Here is a 19,200-nt window from a genome sequence, read left to right as displayed (position 1 = left end):
CAATATACTTATACACTAAAGCTGAAAATAGTTCACAAATTTTAACATAAACCTTTGGTGTATAGGTCTATTGCGGTCATCTTTGACTTCTGGGTCTTTATTTTTGTCGAAATCTGTTTGTGTAAACAATTTAAATCTCATTTGGTACTTGCTCCCAGACAAACTAAACAACTTCTTTGTTCGCTTTGAGTACAATACAGTGCCACCGACACGGCCCGCTACCAAAACCTGCAGGCTCTCCTTCACCGCAGTCAACGTGAGTAAAACATTTAAACGTGTTAACCCTCGCAAGGCTGCCGGCACAGATGGCATCCCTAGCCGCGTCCTCAGAGCATCCGCAGACCAGCTGGCTGGTGTGTTTACGGACATATTCAATCAATCCCTATCCCAGTCTGCTGTTCCACATGCTTCAAGAGGGCCACCATTGTTCCTGTTCCCAAGAAAGCTAAGGTAACTGAGCTAAACGACTATCGCCCCGTAGCACTCACTTCCGTCATCATGAAGTGTTTTGAGAGACTAGTCAAGGATCATATCACCTCCACCCTACCTGACACCCTAGACCCACTCCAATTTGCTTACCGCCCCAATAGCTCCACAGAGGACTCAATCTCAATCACACTGCACACTGCCCTAACCCATCTGGACAAGAGGAATACCTATGTAAGAATGCTGTTCATCGACTACAGCTCAGTATTTAACACCATAGTACCCTCCAAACTCGTCATTAAGCTCGAGACCCTGGGTCTCGACCCCACCCTGTGCAACTGGGTCCTGGACTTTGACGGGACGCTCCCAGGTGGTGAGGGTAGGAAACAACATCTCCACCCCGCTGATCCTCAACACTGGGGCTCCACAAGGGTGCGTTCTCAGCCCTCTCCTGTACTCCCTGTTCACCCATGACTGTGTGGGCATGCACGCCTCCAACTCAATCATCAAGTTTGCAGACAACACTACAGTGGTAGGCTTGATTACCAACAACGGCGAGGCGGCCTACAGGGAGGAGGTGAGGGCCCTCAGAGTGTGGTGTCAGGAAAATAACCACACACTCAACGTCAACAAAATAAAGGAGATGATTGTGGACTTCAGGAAACCGCAGAGGGAGCACCCCCCTATCCACATTGACGGGACAGTAGTGGAGAAGGTAGAAAGTTTTAAGTTCCTCGGCGTACACATCACGGACAAACTGAAATGGTCCACCCACACAGAGAGCGTGGTGAAGAAGGCACAACAGCGCCTCTTCAACCTCAGGAGGCTGAATAATTTCTTTTTTTTAAAGGGGTGGATCAGCTTAATATTGCGGAAAGAATGTTGCTTCCAATGTAATTGTCTGCATTATTTACAATCCCCCATATTTTTTTGGTAAATATATATATCCATACATGCATGCATACATATACACATATATACATACACATACCTATATAGACATACATACGTTTTTTAAAGAATATACCTTTATTATTATTCCCCGCAAACCCTACCACCGATCCCACAATTGGAGTAACTAATAAACACTTCTGCTTTTACCTTCAATTTATACATCTTATACACATTTTACAGACACAGTCTACTTCACAATAGTTCTCTCTTGTTTGTTCTTAGTCCTTCCTCTATTTCTGATGTCCATCCAGTTTGATTTCTATTTGTAACTGTGCTATTTCACAAAAGTTCCCGAACCTATATACATTTAACAGATCCCGTATGTTTTACATTGTTTATCTTGTTATTAGTCCCACCATTCAGCTCCATTCAACCCCTCCCATCTATCTCTCAACATCATCCATTTCGGATTTCTATTTGCCATATATTTTTCAACTGTGCTGTGATGCTTCACAAAATAATTGAACCTTCCTATTCTCATAGCTTCTACAGATTATTTTTAATTTACAAACATTTTTGCTAAAATAATTATTATATTATTGATTGATTGACTATGGCTTTTCAAATCACCCAGTATTGCCATCTGTAGCGTTAGTTCTAGGCAAATGTTGCAATTCTTCAGCCATTCCTGGACCTGTGACCAAAAACGAGCTACATATGGACAATACCAAAATAAATGATCTAATGACTTTGCCTCACAGCAGAATCTGCAGAGCTGGGAAGATTGTATCCCCCATATATATAACATTATATTAGTTGCAAGAATTTTGTATAGTAATTTAAATTGAAAAATTTGAAGTTTTGAATCCGGCGTTGTTTTGCGTATCAATTCATAAACCATGTGCCATGGAATGGGTACATTGAAAATCTCTTCCCAACTATTTTGCAATTTATATGGCACAGCTGTCAATTTTTTGGTCCTTAAATTAAATTGGTATATGTTTTTATTTATCACACTTGTCTTTAACCATTTATGTTCTTTAATACAGGGCCGACATACAAGTTCCTTACTTTTTTCCCCTTCTACTTGCCTCTTCCATTTTTGTGGTAATGCTGCAATTAATTGGTTGTAATTTTGGGTAGAGCAGACATTTCCATATGTCTATGTTAGCTGCATGTGTGACATAACTCCACCAGTCCTATTTATGATATCATTCACTAAAATTATACCTTTTTTAAAAATGTCTTCGATAAATACAGTTTTTTTATCAATTAGTATATTTGAATTTAACCACAATATTTGTTCAGCCTTTTCAGGTGGATTAAACTGAAATTGCAACCAACTTTCTAAGGCTTGTTAAAAAATAAAGATATTTTGGAGATTATTTCCTTTTCAAACAACCGAAAATGAGTAGGTGTAATCTGAATAAAGGGAAAAAGGCCCTTCTTGAACATAGGATGAGACATTCGTACCAATTTACTAGAGAACCAGTTTGGATTTAAGTATAACTTTTGTATGACTGATGCCTTTAGTGAGAGGTCTAATGCTTTAATATTTAATCATTTCTGCCCTCCGAATTCATATTCGTTATATAAATAGGCCCTTTTAATTTTAATCTGGCTTGCCGTTCCAAATAAAATTGAATATTTTTTGTTCATATAATTTAAAAAGCAGGTCACTAGGTGTAGGCAAAACCATAAGCAAATAGGTAAACTGTGATATGACTAGAAATTTGCCATGTCACCAAAAACACTCGCAAACTTTTACAGATGCACAATCGAGAGCATCCTGTCGGGCTGTATCACCGCCTGGTACGGCAACTGCTCCGCCCACAACCGTAAGGCTCTGCAGAGGGTAGTGAGGTCTGCACAACGCATCACCGGGGGCAAACTACCTGCCCTCCAGGACACCTACAACACCCGGTGTCACAGGAAGGCCAAAAAGATCATCAAGGACAACAACCATCCGAGCCACTGCCTGTTCACCTCGCTAGCATCCAGAAGGCGAGGTCAGTACAGGTGCATCAAAGCAGGGACCGAGAGACTGAAAAACAGCTTCTATCTCAAGGCCATCAGACTGTTAAACAGCCATCACTAACATTGAGTGGCTGCTGTCAACATACTGACTCAAATCTCTAGCCACTTTAATAATAAAAAATTGGATGTAATAAATGTATCACTAGTCACTTTAAACAATGCCACTTTATATAATGTTTACATACCCTACATTACTCATCTCATATGTATATACTGTACTCTATACCATCTACTGCATCTTGCCTATGCCGTTCGGCCATCGCTCATCCATATATTTATATGTACATATTCATTCCTTTACACTTGTGTGTAAAAGGTAGTTGTGAAATTGTTAGATGACTTGTTAGATATTACTGCATGGTCGGAACTAGAAGCACAAACATTTCGCTACACTCGCATTAACATCTGCTAACCACGTGTATGTGACCAATACTATTTGATTTACACATTATTATTTAAAAATATTACAATACACTCTCACAGCTGTAATACGCTGACTGGGCTAGCGGCAGGACTTCTGATTTCAAATTTTCCTGAATAAAATGTCCACTTTTCACTATGTTCAGACCACATAACAGGATAACAATATGTGATTATACAGATATACTAATCACTATATTTCACATTGTTCATCTGCATCATTTAAATCTAACATTTATTTGCATGAGACAAAGTCCGCCTGATCAATAGTTATTGCTCTATTATCCTATGGTGCCACTGATGCCAATAACATCTATAATGCCACCAACTGGTCTGGTGCAGCCATAAAAAGTTGCAGTGACTTTATATTCACACAGCTTCTAAGGACTTTTACATAAGGTTTGCATACCAAGTTTCATGGCCCCATGCCCATCGGTTCAGTTCTCATAGCCCTGGTGTGATATTGTGCCATCTAATGGTGTAGTGTGGCTGACTTCGAATGCAGCAACGAATCATTCTCAAATTCATTAGAGGCCATGAGACCAAAATATAGCTGCCAGCAGCAATGAACGGGGTTCACAGGATGACAGAAAGGACACAAGATCAGTTGGATAACAAAGCAAGCACTCTATCATGTCGGAACTATCTTCCTTTATGTGCCATCATGAGTCTATAAACCAAATCTGGAGTCAATCTGATTGATGGCTCATGAAAAGAAGATGATTGCAGATGATTTTGAGCATTAGCATTATATATGCAAAGAATGAGTTGTTCATTTTGAAAAGTTTCAAGTTGATAGGTGTGGATTTTTCTTGTCAATAACTAAAATATTATAATTGTTTTACCAAAACTAAGTTACATCCCTTAACAACTAAGGGGTTGGTTAAGAAATGGCTGAGTTATTGATAAATCAGAAAATCTGATTTTATGTGTCCATTTAAATCCTTTGTAAATCCACTTCACAATGGCCTATCAACTTGAGACTTGTTAGGTTAATCAAAACCCATTAACATGATGAACCACGTTAAGTTTGGCATTGGTGTCTTAAAAAATAAGGAAACTTAATTATTCACGCTTTTGAATATGTAACGCTAAAGCTTTAAATAATCATAAAAAATCGTATTTTCATGGAATGAAAGTCAGATTCACTCCAAATTTGGTCTTTGTGCTCAACACACTAGTCCCAAAAGAGTTGGACAAAATAATGTTGATGCATTCGAAGATGGCCACATATACCAGTGGATACATATGAACAAATACGCAAATATGCTAAAATAGTCACCAACAAAAAACGATATATACACTTTGGAATGTAGGCCCATTGTACATGTCCTAAAGGTCCAATGCAGCAGTTTAATTTCAACTGTGATTTTTTTAAATAAAAAAATTTGTCAAAAATAGTTTGTTAGCAAAGAGCAATTACTCAACCAAGAATTTTGCTAGAACTGTCAGAGTGGTCTGAGTGGGGAGGGGAAAACTGACAACTAGCTAGTGTTGGCAGAGAGATTTGGAACGGACTTTCTTATTGATCGATTAACCAATTCACCACCTGGTGATGTCATCAGGCAGGCCAAAACTCCATCCCACTAAAACAGTCTGAAATTTAAGGCTGTCTTTTCAAACAGCTCTTACACTAAAAGGCCACTAATCATAATTTTCACAATTTCACAGTATTATTCCAACATCATAGTATGGAAATATACAATATACATATTTTCTTGTGCTACAGCCTAAATTCAAATCAAATCAAATTTTATTGGTCACATACACATGGTTAGCAGATGTTAATGCGAGTGTAGCAAAATTCTTGTGCTTCTAGTTCCAACAGCGCAGTAATATGTAACAAGTAATCTAACAATTACCCAACAACTACCTAATACACACAAATCTAAAGGGGTGAATGAGAATATGTACATATAAGTATATGGATGAGCGATGGCCGAGCGGCATAGGCAAGGTGCAGTAGATGGTATAAAATAAAGTATGTACATGTGATATGAGTAATGTAAGATATGTAACATTATTACATTCGCATTATTTAAAGTTGCATTGTTTTAACTTCTTGTGGCTGCAGGGGCAGTATTGAGTAGCTTGGATGAAAGGTGCACAGAGGTGCCCAGAGTAAACGGCCTGTTCCTCAGTCATAGTTGCTAATATATGCATATTATTATTAGTATTGGATAGAAAACACTCTGAAGTTTCTAAAACTGTTTGAATTATGTCTGTGAGTATAACAAAACTCATATGGCAGGCAAAAACCTGAGATAAAATCCAAACAGGAAGTGGAAATTCTGAGGCTGGTGGATTTTCAACCAAGATCCCATTGAAATCACAGCGAGATATGAATGAGTATTCTCTTCCTACGGCTTCCACTAGATGTCAACAGTCTGTAGAACTTTGTCTGATGACTCTACTGTGAAGGGGGGCCGGATGAGAGGAGAATTAGTCACCACTGCCATGAGGTGACCATTCTTTGACCATGCGCGTTCACATGAGAGGGAGCTCCGTTCCACCGCTCATCTGAAGTCAATGTAATTCTCCGGTTGGAACGTTATTCAAGATTTATGTTAACAACATTCTAAAGATTGATTCAATACATCGTTTGACATGTTTCTACTGACTGTTACGGAACCTTTGGACATTTCGTCACGTTTTAGTGAACGCGCTTTTTGACTTTGGAATTGTTTACCAAACGCGCTAACCAAAGTAGCTAATTGGACATAAATAACGGACATTATCGAACAAATCAAGCATTTATTGTGGACCTGGGATTCCTGGGAGTGCATTCTGATGAAGATCATCAAAGGTAAGGGAATTTTTATAATGTAATTTCTGGTTTATGTTGACTCCAAAATGGTGGCAAATGTTATTATATTTCTGAGCGCCGTCTCAGATTATTGCACGGTTTGCTTTTTCCGTAAAACAAATGTGAAATCTGACACAGCGGTTGCATTAAGGAGAGGTATATCTATAATTCCATGTGTATAACTTGTATTATCATCTACATTTATGATGAGTATTTCTGTTGAATAGAAGTGGCTATGCAAAATCACTGGATGTTTTTGGAACTAGTGAACGTAACACGCCATTGTAAACTCAGATTTTTTTTTTTAAATATGAACTTTATCAAACAAAACATACATGTATTGTGTAACATGAAGTCCTATGATCTGATGAAGATCATCAAAGGTTAGTGATTAATTTTATCTCTATTTGTGCTTTTTGTGACTGCTATCTTTTGCTGGAAAAATGGCTCTGCTTATTCTGTGGCTTGGTGGTGACCTAACATAATCGTTTGTGGTGCTTTCACAGTAAAGCATATTTGAAACCGGACACTTTGGTGGGATTAACAACAAAAATACCTTTAAAATGGTATAAGATACATGTATGTTTGAGGAATTTTAATTATGAGATTTCTGTTGTTTGAATTTGGCGCCCTGCACTTTCACTCGCTGTTGTCATATCGATCCTGTTAGCGGGATTGCAGCCATAAGAGGTTTTAAGTGACTACTGATCCATTTACTAAAAAGGTCAACAACAAAAAATTCTGAGGTCTTGGCTGATTTCTGTTGATTTTCCCATGATGTCAAGCAAAAAGGCTGAAGGTTTGAAGGTAGTTTGAAGGTAGGCCTTGAAATACATCCACAGGTACACCTCCAATTGACCCACATGATGTCAATTAGCCTATCAGAAGCTTCTAAAGCCATGACATATTTTCTGGAATTTTCCAAGCTGTTTAAAGGCACAGTCAACTTAGTGTATGTAAACTTCTGACCCACTGGAATTGTGATACAGTGAATTATATGTGAAATAATCTGTCTGTCAACAATTGTTGTAAAAATTACTTGTGTCATGCACAAAATAGATGTCCTAATCGACTTGCTAAAACTATAGTTTTTTAACAAGATATTTGTGGAGTGGTTGAAAAATGAGTTTTAATGACTCCAACCTAAGTGTATGTAAACTTCCGACTTCAACTGTACATTTGCTGAAGCATTATGATAACTCAGCGACACAATGGTAAGGATTAACTGAGCTTGGCTTGTCTCAACGGAGCCTTATAGCGCTTTGAAAGGACCCAGGAACCCAAATTATTCTGGTGGATCCAATCCTCCCTATAAAACGTGTTTTGTTTCCAAAAGGTATCAAAATTGTCAACAAAAGTTGCACACATTAAGCTGCAATAATCACATAGCCAGTTGTGAAGAGAAATAATCCTGCTAAAGCGTTCAATGCCACGATTCAGAGAGCGCACAGGGCCAGAAGTGGTCTTTTATTAGTGTCAATCAGAGAATCAATCAGCTCTTTAAAATCCAGTTTCAACTGTTCAGAGCTGCCCTTCATAAGGACATTAAAACCCAAATGGACTACGATAGAATCGAATTCCTTGTCCTGGCCTAGAACATTTGGGAGCATCTTAGTAATGTCATTTAATCAAGCTCCAGGATAGGACATTGTTTTTGCACCAGGAACAGTGACATTTCTTACCCTTGAGCTGCCCAGAATCACGGCTGGTGAGAAGGACGAGGAAATCCACCCACTCCCACGCTTCACAGGATTCTGAGAACCCTTTAAGGATGAGCGAGAGACAGGATAACTTGAGCCCGCGGCTTCTGGTGCAGGCCTCCGACAGATGGAGAAGCCCTGCTCGATTTGCCGCAGGGACAGGTACCCCCAGCGACAAAGGTGCAGGAAGATCAGGCTCCGGGGCAGTGAAACTATTTGTTGTTTGTATCTGCTCTGGGCCTCTCGTTGGGTTGTTGATGGTCGCATGCTCCTCTTGCTGTGCTCCTTCAACTCCACTATTAGATGGGGGAGGAGAGGCAGGAGATGGCTCCTCTGGCAAACAAACTCCAGGCAACACCGGCCAGTCAGACAACAAGGCAGAGATGCATCCAACAAGCACGAACGGCCTCTAGCCACCACTCTGCGTTTCCCTAAGTTTCTTACGTTGCGACTTGCTTGATCAAGGAAGCCAGTTCAATCTTATAATCCTCGGCAAGCAAACAATTGCCATATTGGAACTCTGAGTGATCCAGTTTGTCCCGAGAAAAAAAACGTAGTAGATACAGCTTATACAGCGCTGGAACCATTCATTTACTTCTCCAAACAAAAAAGAATCCATTGCAAACTCCTCTGGGACTAACTTCGTTAGCTTGTTGGCTAGTAGCTAGTTAACTAAGGTTAGCGGCTCTGTCAAGCAGGCTTCAACCTGTCTGTTAAGCGGGATTCCGGGACAAGAAATAATGGTCCTAGTTGTTAAAAGCTTGTTGTTTTTTTGTCAAAAACAACAAAAATGACTGTTTCCAGAATACAGTGTTCAGCTGCGCACTCTCACCATTGGCCTCATGGTAAAATCCCTGAGCGGTTTCCTTCCTATCGGCAACTGAGATAGGAAGGACGCGTGTACCTTTGTAGTGACTGGGTGTATTGATACACCATCCAAAGTGTAATTAATAACATCACCATGCTCAAATGGATATTCAATATCTGCTTCTTTTTTTTATCCATCTACCAATAGGTGCCCTTCTTTGCAAGACATTGGAAAACCTCCCTGTTCTTTGGGTGGAATCTGTATTTAAAATTCCCTGCTCGATTTAGGGACCTTACAGATAATTATATATCTGGGGTACAGAGATGAAGTAGTCACTCAAAAATCATGTTAAACACTATTATTGCACACAGAGTGAGTCCATGCAACTTATTATGTGACTTGTTAAGCACATTTTTACTCCTGAACTTATTTAGGCTTGCCATAACAAAGGGGTTGAATACTTATTGACTCAAGATATTTCAGCTTTTCATTTTTTACTCGTATTTAAACATTTCGAAAAACATAATTCCACTCTGACATTATGGGGTATTGTGTGCAGGCCAGTGATACAAACAATCTCAATTTAACCCGTTATAAATTCAGGCTGTAACACATCAAAATGTGAAAAACTTTCTGAAGGTACTGTATATAAAACACAGACAAATAGCATTTTTGACTGCACTGGGCCTTTAGTTTGAGCTTAGGGATAGGTCAAAAGATGGCTGAGTTATTGACAACAAAAAAAGAAAAGATTTTACTTGTCCAATTTAACCACTGTAAATCCACTACACAGTGGCCTATCAACTTGAAACGAGAAGTCTTCACAGAATCACTTGTACCCGAATACCCGAGGTCCAATCCAGGACCCGGATCCAGAATTCTAAATAATGTCACGGGTCTGGGTCGGTTCTGATATGATTGTCACGGGTCTCTGGTATGTGTAATTTTAACTGACTTGTCCGGAAGGACCCATACAAATCTGAACGCGACTGCTGCCGTAGAGAAAGAGAAATTGTACAATTTATGTTGTAGCACTTTGCTTTTCACGAGTGGCATGTGTAGCTTGTTGTTGTCCAATCATAAGTCATCAAAGCGGCAATAGGCTACAGTCAAAGAGCCTCCGTGTGAGGCAACAGTTAGGAGATATCAAATCAATGGAAGAAGGAATTAAAATAATGACATTAAAGTTCAAGGAGAAGGATAGGATACAGTGACCAAGAGCCAACAGGTAGGCTACTTTATATTCTGAAATAAGTTGTCGTGGTTTGTAACTGTGTAGGACGAGAAAGCGCATAAAGCCTCAATTAGCCTAGGTTGGTTGCTGTCTCTCGTCTCCGCTCACTCCTCCCTGTTCCCCATGTCACTCGCACACACTAACAGTAGCCGACACACACAGCAAGGCCCCTGCTAGAGCATTACCTTTATCTCCTCTCCATCACGCTTTATCAGCTCCGGTTATTAAAGTAGCTTAAAAATATACTTTTACATAAAATATAGATTTACTCCAAATTTTGTATTTAGACTCATTAATTAATGAGGCAGGTAGCCTAGTGGTTAGAGCGTTGGGTCAGTAACCGAAAGGTTGCTGGAACAAATCCCCGAGCTGACAAGGGACAAATATGTCGTTCTGCCCCTGTACTGTTCCCCAGTAGGCCATCATTGTAAATAAGAATTTGTTCTTAACTGACTTGCCTAGTTAAATAAATGTTTAAAAAATTAAATGCACTGTACCTATAGATGCAGGTTAGCACATATGCTAATGCTAAAATCTTCTTCATGAACCATAAGTCAGATTATATACCACATCTGGAGTCAGACTCAATGAATTCGCCTCGAATGATTAGTTGCTGCATTCAAAATCGGCCACGCTACACCCCTAGATGGCACCATATCACACCATGGCTATAAGAACTGAACCGATGGATATGAGGCCTTAAAATTTTGGAAATCTGACCTGTTGCCTCCAATGCTTCCCACAGTTAAAACCCAGCAGCGTTGCAGTTCTTGACACAAACCAGTGTGCCAAGCACCCACTACCATACCCCAATTGAAAGGCACTTAAATATTTTGTCTTGTCCATTCATTAGAGCATGGGTATAACTATTGCAACGAATACCTATTGAAAATAAATATTGATCAAGTGGACTTTGTCTCATGCAAATGAATGATAGATTTTAATCATGCAGATGAACAATGTGAAATATCGCTGAAAATATTTCACAAATCTTGACATATACCATTAGTCAAAATACCAACCCCATAATTGGTATATCAACTGACAACTGAATACATTAAGTAGTGATATTAAGAGTGATTACCAGCTGCATTCAAAGGTAACCAACCTACAACACTAGACTAAAGTCATCCTTGTGGTATTGAGAGATAAACATGGTAATGATTTCACTGATTGCACAGTTCCTACATGATAAAGTGCTTGCTTTGTTATCCAACTGAACTTGTGTCCTTTCTGACATCCTGTCAGTGGTGGGCCGTCAGGGCCAGCAAGGCCTTCTCTGCTGGCCTAAACATCAGAATATAATTTTTTTTTTAAATATATTTTCCCACAAATATGTATTAAATTATTCCCCAGAGTAAGAGTTATACTCTTCATTTCATAGCTTTCCTCTTGGTTGCACTGCTTCCAGCCCCAGGTTGAGATTTGGAGGGCTGGTCTTTATGTTAGATCTTTTATCCAATCATATTCAGCCATCATGTGTTGCCAGGGGTCTAAAATCTGCCCTCAGGCCTTCAGAATCAACAGTGCGGGCGCTTGTAGCTTAAAGTGAATGGAAATGAAAATTTAGTGTCAACCAATCAGCTTTAGAGTTGGCTATTGTACGCCTGCTGGCTGGCTCCAGTGTTACACAGGAGCCAGCTAGCAGGCGTAGTGCGTGCACGTCTTTTGATTGGATTACCAATATTGAGAGGCAGGTCCTATGGGCAGGTCTATGCAGAACCTCAGAACTAGGAAACTGAATTTGATAAACGAATTAATTCGCGTACTACTAAGCTGTTTTTTCAACCCACAATGGCGGAAGGAGGAGAAGATATCGATTTGGAGCGAGGATATAATTATAACGCCATTCTCAAGACGAACTTTTCAAGAAAAGTTAGACATTGTAAGGAGAGGTCGCCCAACGCCGACGCTACAAAGCCTGTCACAGGCGGGAAAGGGGTTCGTTCGCCACTTTCAAAGTTCCAACTACGAGCGCTATCAATGGCTCACAGGCTCCGAGAAGCACTGCAAACTGTACTGCTGGGAATGCCTATTATTTGCAAGTGATCGATTTGGTGTTTGGAGCCACATTGGCTTTGCAAACTTGAGTTGTCTAACCAAAGCAGCAACGAGACACCAAAGTACGGCTGGGCACTTACAAGCAATGGTGCTTTTGAAATCTTTTGGGGACACCCGAGTGGATCTACAGCTCAACGAACAAGCTCGCAGGACAACGGAGCTGCACAATGAAAAGGTGAAGAAAAATGGGGAAATATTGAAAAGACTCTGATTGTGTCATGTTTTTGGCTAAACACTGTTTACCCCAAAATTTAAATTTTTGTCAATTTTAAGGTGACGCAACGCCTGGTTATACTGCGTTTCTGTCTAAATGTATAGTGTCTAGAGCCATGGCATCATAATGATGGTAATAAGAGGTGGATTAATTCGGGTGGGACTGTGTAGGACCTCACTGAAGGCCCAGGCCCACGGCACACCACTGCATCCTGTGAACCCCATTCATTGCTGCTTGCAGCTATATAATAAAAAAAAAAAAGGGATTTATTGAATTTTCCATGTGGTCAATATTAAAAAGGGCAGTTCATTTAATATAACACCCTTTTAAAATATAATATTGGTGCACAATTTCCACTTAAAATATTAAAAGATACGCAAAAGGGACTCATTTTCGTGGAACGACCCAAATATCAATATCTTTAGAAGAGAAAAGTTTAGAAAAAGTTCAAAAAAGGTTAGAATGGAAAAAGAAAAGAGTGTGATTGTGTGAGTCTTATGTGTATGAGTGTGTGAGTGTTTGCGGGTGCACGCTTATATGTGTGAGGTTGCTGTGCGGCAGGGTTGCCTATGTGCCTTAGTGCCTGTGTCTTGTTTTTATCTCTCATAGCTGCAAATGTCTGCAGCAAGCAACTGCTGTATTTTACACAAAGGCAATTAAAGCCTAGATGTATGCATGCAGCAGCGCTTGTCTGGGCTGGCGGGGAGAGTGAGAGAAGAAGAGAGAAAGGGGGAGTGAATATGTATTCACATTGGGGGGGAATTCAGACCCGAGTTACACGTGCTTTATAATGGAACATTATTCCCTTTTTATGCACTTCTCTCTCTATGTGTATACTGACCTTGAACACAGCTCAACTATTCGTTTGGTGTGGAGATCATAGAAATGGAGGTGTGGCAGAGGTGTGGCTACAGATACGCCTTATTCTGACCTTGACTTAACTCCCTAATAATTCCACCACCTTTACACGCAAGGAAACCATGAATAAGGTCGAGCTCCTATTGGTTCCAAAGGAAAAAACATCTACCATTTCCAATAGAAATAACACCATTCTCCATGCACTGTAATGTAATGTATAAATTGATAAGAGCTAGTAATCCATTTGGAAAAGAGGACTGTAATAACAAATAGCAATTGTTTTAGATTATTTTTCCTTATGGAGACGAATGTGAAACTAGTCATGGAAGTAAACTGAAAATTATATTAACATGACACGTATTTCCTTTTTCCACAATGAAGCAGTATTCTATAAAACAGTTGTGCCGTTATTCAGAATTTGTATTGAATAACATAATACATTTGCAGGGAATTACATTTGGAGACCTAAGCTATAGGCTTCTGTAGCGCCGAACCTACCAAGTTGATGTATGCGCTCTTTAAAGTTTTAATTATATACCCAGGTTTTTCTCCATTTTTTTGTACAATTTGTATCATGTAAAGTATTAGCCACTATCGGTAGCCACCGTCAGTAATTCACACATACGCCAACTGTCAATTTTAGTGTTAGTTCCTTCAATTTGTAGCCTATATTTTGTATTTTACCACTACATTCCGTTTACTTTAACTTTTCTTTCCTTCCTCCATGTAGTTGTTCCTGAGAGTTGCTAGCAATAGCGGATCATATTAGGTTAACATCGTGCAATAATTTGGGACATGTAGCCTATTTGATTCATTATAGAACTCAGACCACACTTAGAAGTTTAAACCTGGAGCCTGGCGCACAGTTCACGGCAACTGGACCGTTGTCATTACAGTTCCGATTAGTAGGGTAGATTTATAAGACTATTGTTCAAACCCTATTGTACACTTATTTCACTCTCCAATATTTCATCGATTGAACAACTGAATGTGTCAACTTGAATTTTGTATTCAATATATTCAGTGTGTAAAAGCTCCCCAAACCTGTTTTTTTTTGGATTTATTAAGACTTTCCTAACCCTAAATGATCTACAAGATCGTAGTATTTTTAAATCTACCAATTGGTGCTGAAACGGAAATGAATATGCATATCTTTAGATGGATTTCTTTCATTGATCCCTAATATTCCGAACTCATTCTCTTAATATTTTAAATTGAGTCCGTAAAGAAAATTCTAATTCAAGGTACACCGTATTTAAAGGGATGGCTAAATGTACTGAAATAAAGATATAGGAGATAAATGTAAATGAGATAAATGTACTAAAAATCCCATTGAATGAAAACTCCATGAGGAAATCTGTTGGCCAGCAAGTGGGGGGGTTTTCAGCTGTTTAATTAAATGGATTCAGTGCACATAAGGGAGCCATTCCCAAAGAGCTCATTATGCAGATGCACAAGGTAAGTCTGAATACCAAATACTGAGAAGTGCTTCAATCAAAACGCATAGGAAAGGCATACAGTTGAAGTCGGAAGTTTACATACACCTTAGCCAAATACATTTAAACTCAGTTTTTCACAATTCCTGACATTTAATCCTTGTAAAAATTCCCTGTCTTAGGTTAGTTAGGATCACCACTTTATTTTAAGAATGTGAAATGTCAGAATAATAATAGAGAGAATGGTTTATTACAGCTTTTATTTCTTTCATCACATTTCCAGTGGGTCAGAAGTTTACATACACTCACTTAGTATTTGGTTGCATTGCCTTTGAATTGTTTAACTTGGGTCAAACGTTTCGGGTAGCCTTCCATAAGCTTCCCACAATAAGTTGGGTGAATTTTGGCCCATTCCTCCTGCCACAACTTTGGAAGTATGCTTGGGGTCATTGTCCATTTGGAAGACCCATTTGTGACCAAGTTTTAACTTCCTGACTGATGTCTTGAGTTGTTGCTTCAATATATCCACATAATTTTCAATTTCTCATGATGTCATCTATTTTGTGAAGTGCACCAGTCCCTCCTGCAGCAAAGCACCCCCACAACATGATGCTGCCACCCCTGGTGCTTCACGGTTGGGATGGTATTCTTCGGCTTGCAAGCGAGCGCCTTTTTCCTTCAAACACAACGATGGTCATTATAGCCAAACAGTTCTATTTTTGTTTCATCAGACCAGAGGACATTTCTCCAAAAAGTATGATCTTTGTCCCCATGTGCAGTTGCAAACCGTAGTCTGGCTTTTTTTATGGCGGTTTTAGAGCAGTGGCTTCTTCCTTGCTGAGCGGCCTTTCAGGTTATGTCGATATAGGACTCGTTTTACTGTGGATATAGATACTTTTGTACCTGTTTCCTCCAGCATCTTCACAAGGTCCTTTGCTGTTGTTCTGGGATTGATTTGCACTTTTTGCACCAAAGTACATTCATCTCTAGGAGACAGAACGCGTCTCCTCCCTGAGCGGTATGACAACTGCGTGGTCCCATGGTGTTTATACTTGCGTACTATTATTTGTACAGGTGAAAGTGGTACCTTCAGGCATTTGGAAATTGCTCCCAAGGATGAACCAGACTTGTGGAGGTCTACCATTTTTTTCTGAGGTGTTGGCTGATTTCTGTTGATTTTCCCATGATGTCAAGCAAAAAGGCACTGAGTTTGAAGGTAGGCCTTGAAATACACCCACAGGTACACCTCCAATTGACAGACATGATGTCAATTAGCCTATCAGAAGCTTCTAAAGCCATGACATCATTTTCTGGAATTTTCCAAGCTGTTTAAAGGCAGAGTAAATTTCTGACCCACTGGAATTGTGATACAGTGAATTATAAGTGAATAACCTGTCTGTAAACAATTGTTGGAAAAATTACGTGTGTCATGCACAAAGTAGATGTCCTAACCGACTTGCCAGAAGTTTGTTAACAAGATATTTGTGGAGTGGTTGACAAACTAGTTTTAATAACTCCAACATAAGTGTATGTAAACTTCTGACTTCAACTGTACATTTTCTAAGTCTGAATCAGGCCCATTCAGCAGAGAATGAGGAATGCATGCAGGCAAGAGGGGAAAGAGTGCCCCCTCTTCTTGAAGCCACAAAGTTCAAGGCCGAATGCGGTACTGCAGGCATTGTTTGCAGAAAACAGGATCCCTATTATAGTGAATGAGAAAATGGCAATCTTTATGGTCAATCTTCATGTAAAATAAATACATAATCGAAGACTATGTTAGCAATAATTGCTTCTATTACACCAGATGTATGTCCTTGAATTGATTTATTTTAAAATCTCACACAGAATAAGTTATAAGGGTGATTTAGTTGTTAATACCAGCCAGCAGTACCCAAGGACGGCCTTCAACTTGAGAAACTCAATGAGAGAGGGCAGCACTAGGCTAGCCAGCAACGTAACTTCCTGGACTAGCTCAAACTGCACGTTATGTATCAGTGAGAGTATCCATGAGACGCCATCTTAACCAAATTCCTTGGCTTCAAATGCGCTATTGTAATCTTCACATAGGAATGAATGGTATCACGTGAGTGTACAAACATTGTTATTTCCATGACATAGACTGACCAGGTGAATCCTATGATCCCTTACTGATGTCACTTGTTAAATCCACTTCAATCAGTGTAGATGAAGGCTTGGCGACAGGTTAAAGAAGGATTGTTAAGCCTTGAGACAATTGAGACTTGGAGTGTGTATGTGTGTCATTTAAAGGGTGTATGGGCAAGACAAAATATTTAAGTGTATGGTAGTAGGTGCCAGGCACACCGGTTTGTATCAAGAACTGCAACACTGCTGGGTTTTTCACGTCATGTTTCCTGTGTGTATCAAGAATGGTCCACCACCCAAAGGACATCCAGCCAACTTGATCCAACTGTAGGAAGCATTGGAGTCAACATGTGCCAGCATCCCTGTGAACCGCTTTGGACACCTTGTAGAGTCCATGCACTGACAAATTGAGGTTGTTCTGAGGGGGTGCAACTCAATATTAGGAAGGTGTTCTTAATGTTTTGTACACTCAGTCATTGATGTAGGCTGGCCAATCTAACGAAAATATTGATGTTTGAAATGAGTCATACAGCCACGCAGGCATGTAGACACATAGACATAGCACACCCACGTTATATTATACTGTCTTAGCACATATCTACAACGACACAACGATGAATGCGCATGTAACTGTGTATTCATGCAGATATGTCGTCTGCGCTTATGAATACACATTCATAAATTAGTCAACCGGCACACACACACACACACACACAGACGACAACAGTGGCCAAATAACCATTATCAATGGCGAAAAATCTGAATGACATTCCGACAGTGGAATATGCATTCCATACGTACCCTGATACACATGCACACACACAGTGAAAGCGAGAAAAGCATGCATGAAACAGAAATGATAGAGAGTGTCAAGAACAGTACAAAGGACAACAAAAGACATCATGCTGATAAGTCTGTCAGCTTTAAATGGTCATCTTTATAAAGCCCGGCAAACATTTCTCTACCGGGCTACAGTGGAATGCACAGGGATACAGAGTAATCCTGAAAGACGGGCAACACAGCTAAACACTGCCTTTGTATGCAAGTGTGAGTGTGTGTACAATATTCGTTGCTCCATGCCTGTACCATCACCAAACAAGCCTGCCTCTTCCTTCCCCTCCTCGACTGGAAAACGATACCCCCTCATCCGTTACAGCTCACACCTACACACCCACACCCTCTACCTCTCGCACACTCACACAGACACCGTGCACACCTACACAGACGGACAGACACGCACACTCTCGCGTCTCCCTCTGTGCCGATCTGTGCGATGCAGCTGAATCCTATCCTGAGAATAAAGAGAGAGGGAGAGTGAAGAAAGAGAGTGAAAGAAGGAATACATATTTACCTGGCTGCAGTCTGCAGTCTGGCTCTGTGGATCAGGATGGGTTGTAGCTGGATCGGCTGCAGCTGGAGGGGAGAGAATTAGCAAGCCAGCATAGCGGCGAGCTGCTAGCCTCTTCATCAGCTGATCACTCAAAAGAGCAGGAACCCAGAAGGGGGGCAAGCATGCAGAAGAAAAAGAAAAGCACTAGGTTTTCATACACAAATCAATGGGTAGCTGAACGGGGGAAAATAACAATGTTATAATAATAGTAGTCATCTCACTCTGGCTCAGTGTGGCGGGCTGCAGTAAGCATTTCTCTCCCTGTCCTCTCGCCTCTGCTGCAGTCTCATTCCTCTCAGTAAGGCCCCAAGCTCGTCTGCCTCTGCATGTTTTAATATCGACTGTCGCCATACGCATTTTTTTTGCAGATCCTGTTAAAGTTATCGGGTCCAGTTTTTTTTTTAATGAATGATTTTTGCATTGCTTTTCAGCGTGGGGATAAGACTGTGAGGGGTGGGGTGAGGGATCTATGAGATTATAATGTGTATGTTACACACACACGCGGCTCAGACTGCACACAAATAACTTAAGCTCAGTGCTGCCACGATGTCATGCAAGTGGTAATTTAGGTTTTTGGTCGTGTGTCCACGCGTGTGTACAATTTATTAAACAATTTAAAACAATTTATTCTGTAGCTCTAATTTCTCTGCGGGACTCCACTGAAAAACCTGATGCCAATGTAGCTACAGAAAAAAATAAAACAAGGGCTGGTGACCATTTACATAAAACTGAAATTACCTTGTGGCCATGATGCTTGCAAAAAAAAGGTAGTAGTTCAAGGGTTGTCCGAACATAACCTGTTGATATGAACTC

This window comes from Salvelinus namaycush, chromosome 26, assembly GCF_016432855.1.
Source record: "Salvelinus namaycush isolate Seneca chromosome 26, SaNama_1.0, whole genome shotgun sequence".
Lineage (NCBI taxonomy): Eukaryota > Metazoa > Chordata > Actinopteri > Salmoniformes > Salmonidae > Salvelinus > Salvelinus namaycush.
The sequence above is the reverse complement of the archived record's forward strand: the minus strand, read 5'-3'. Positions refer to the sequence as shown.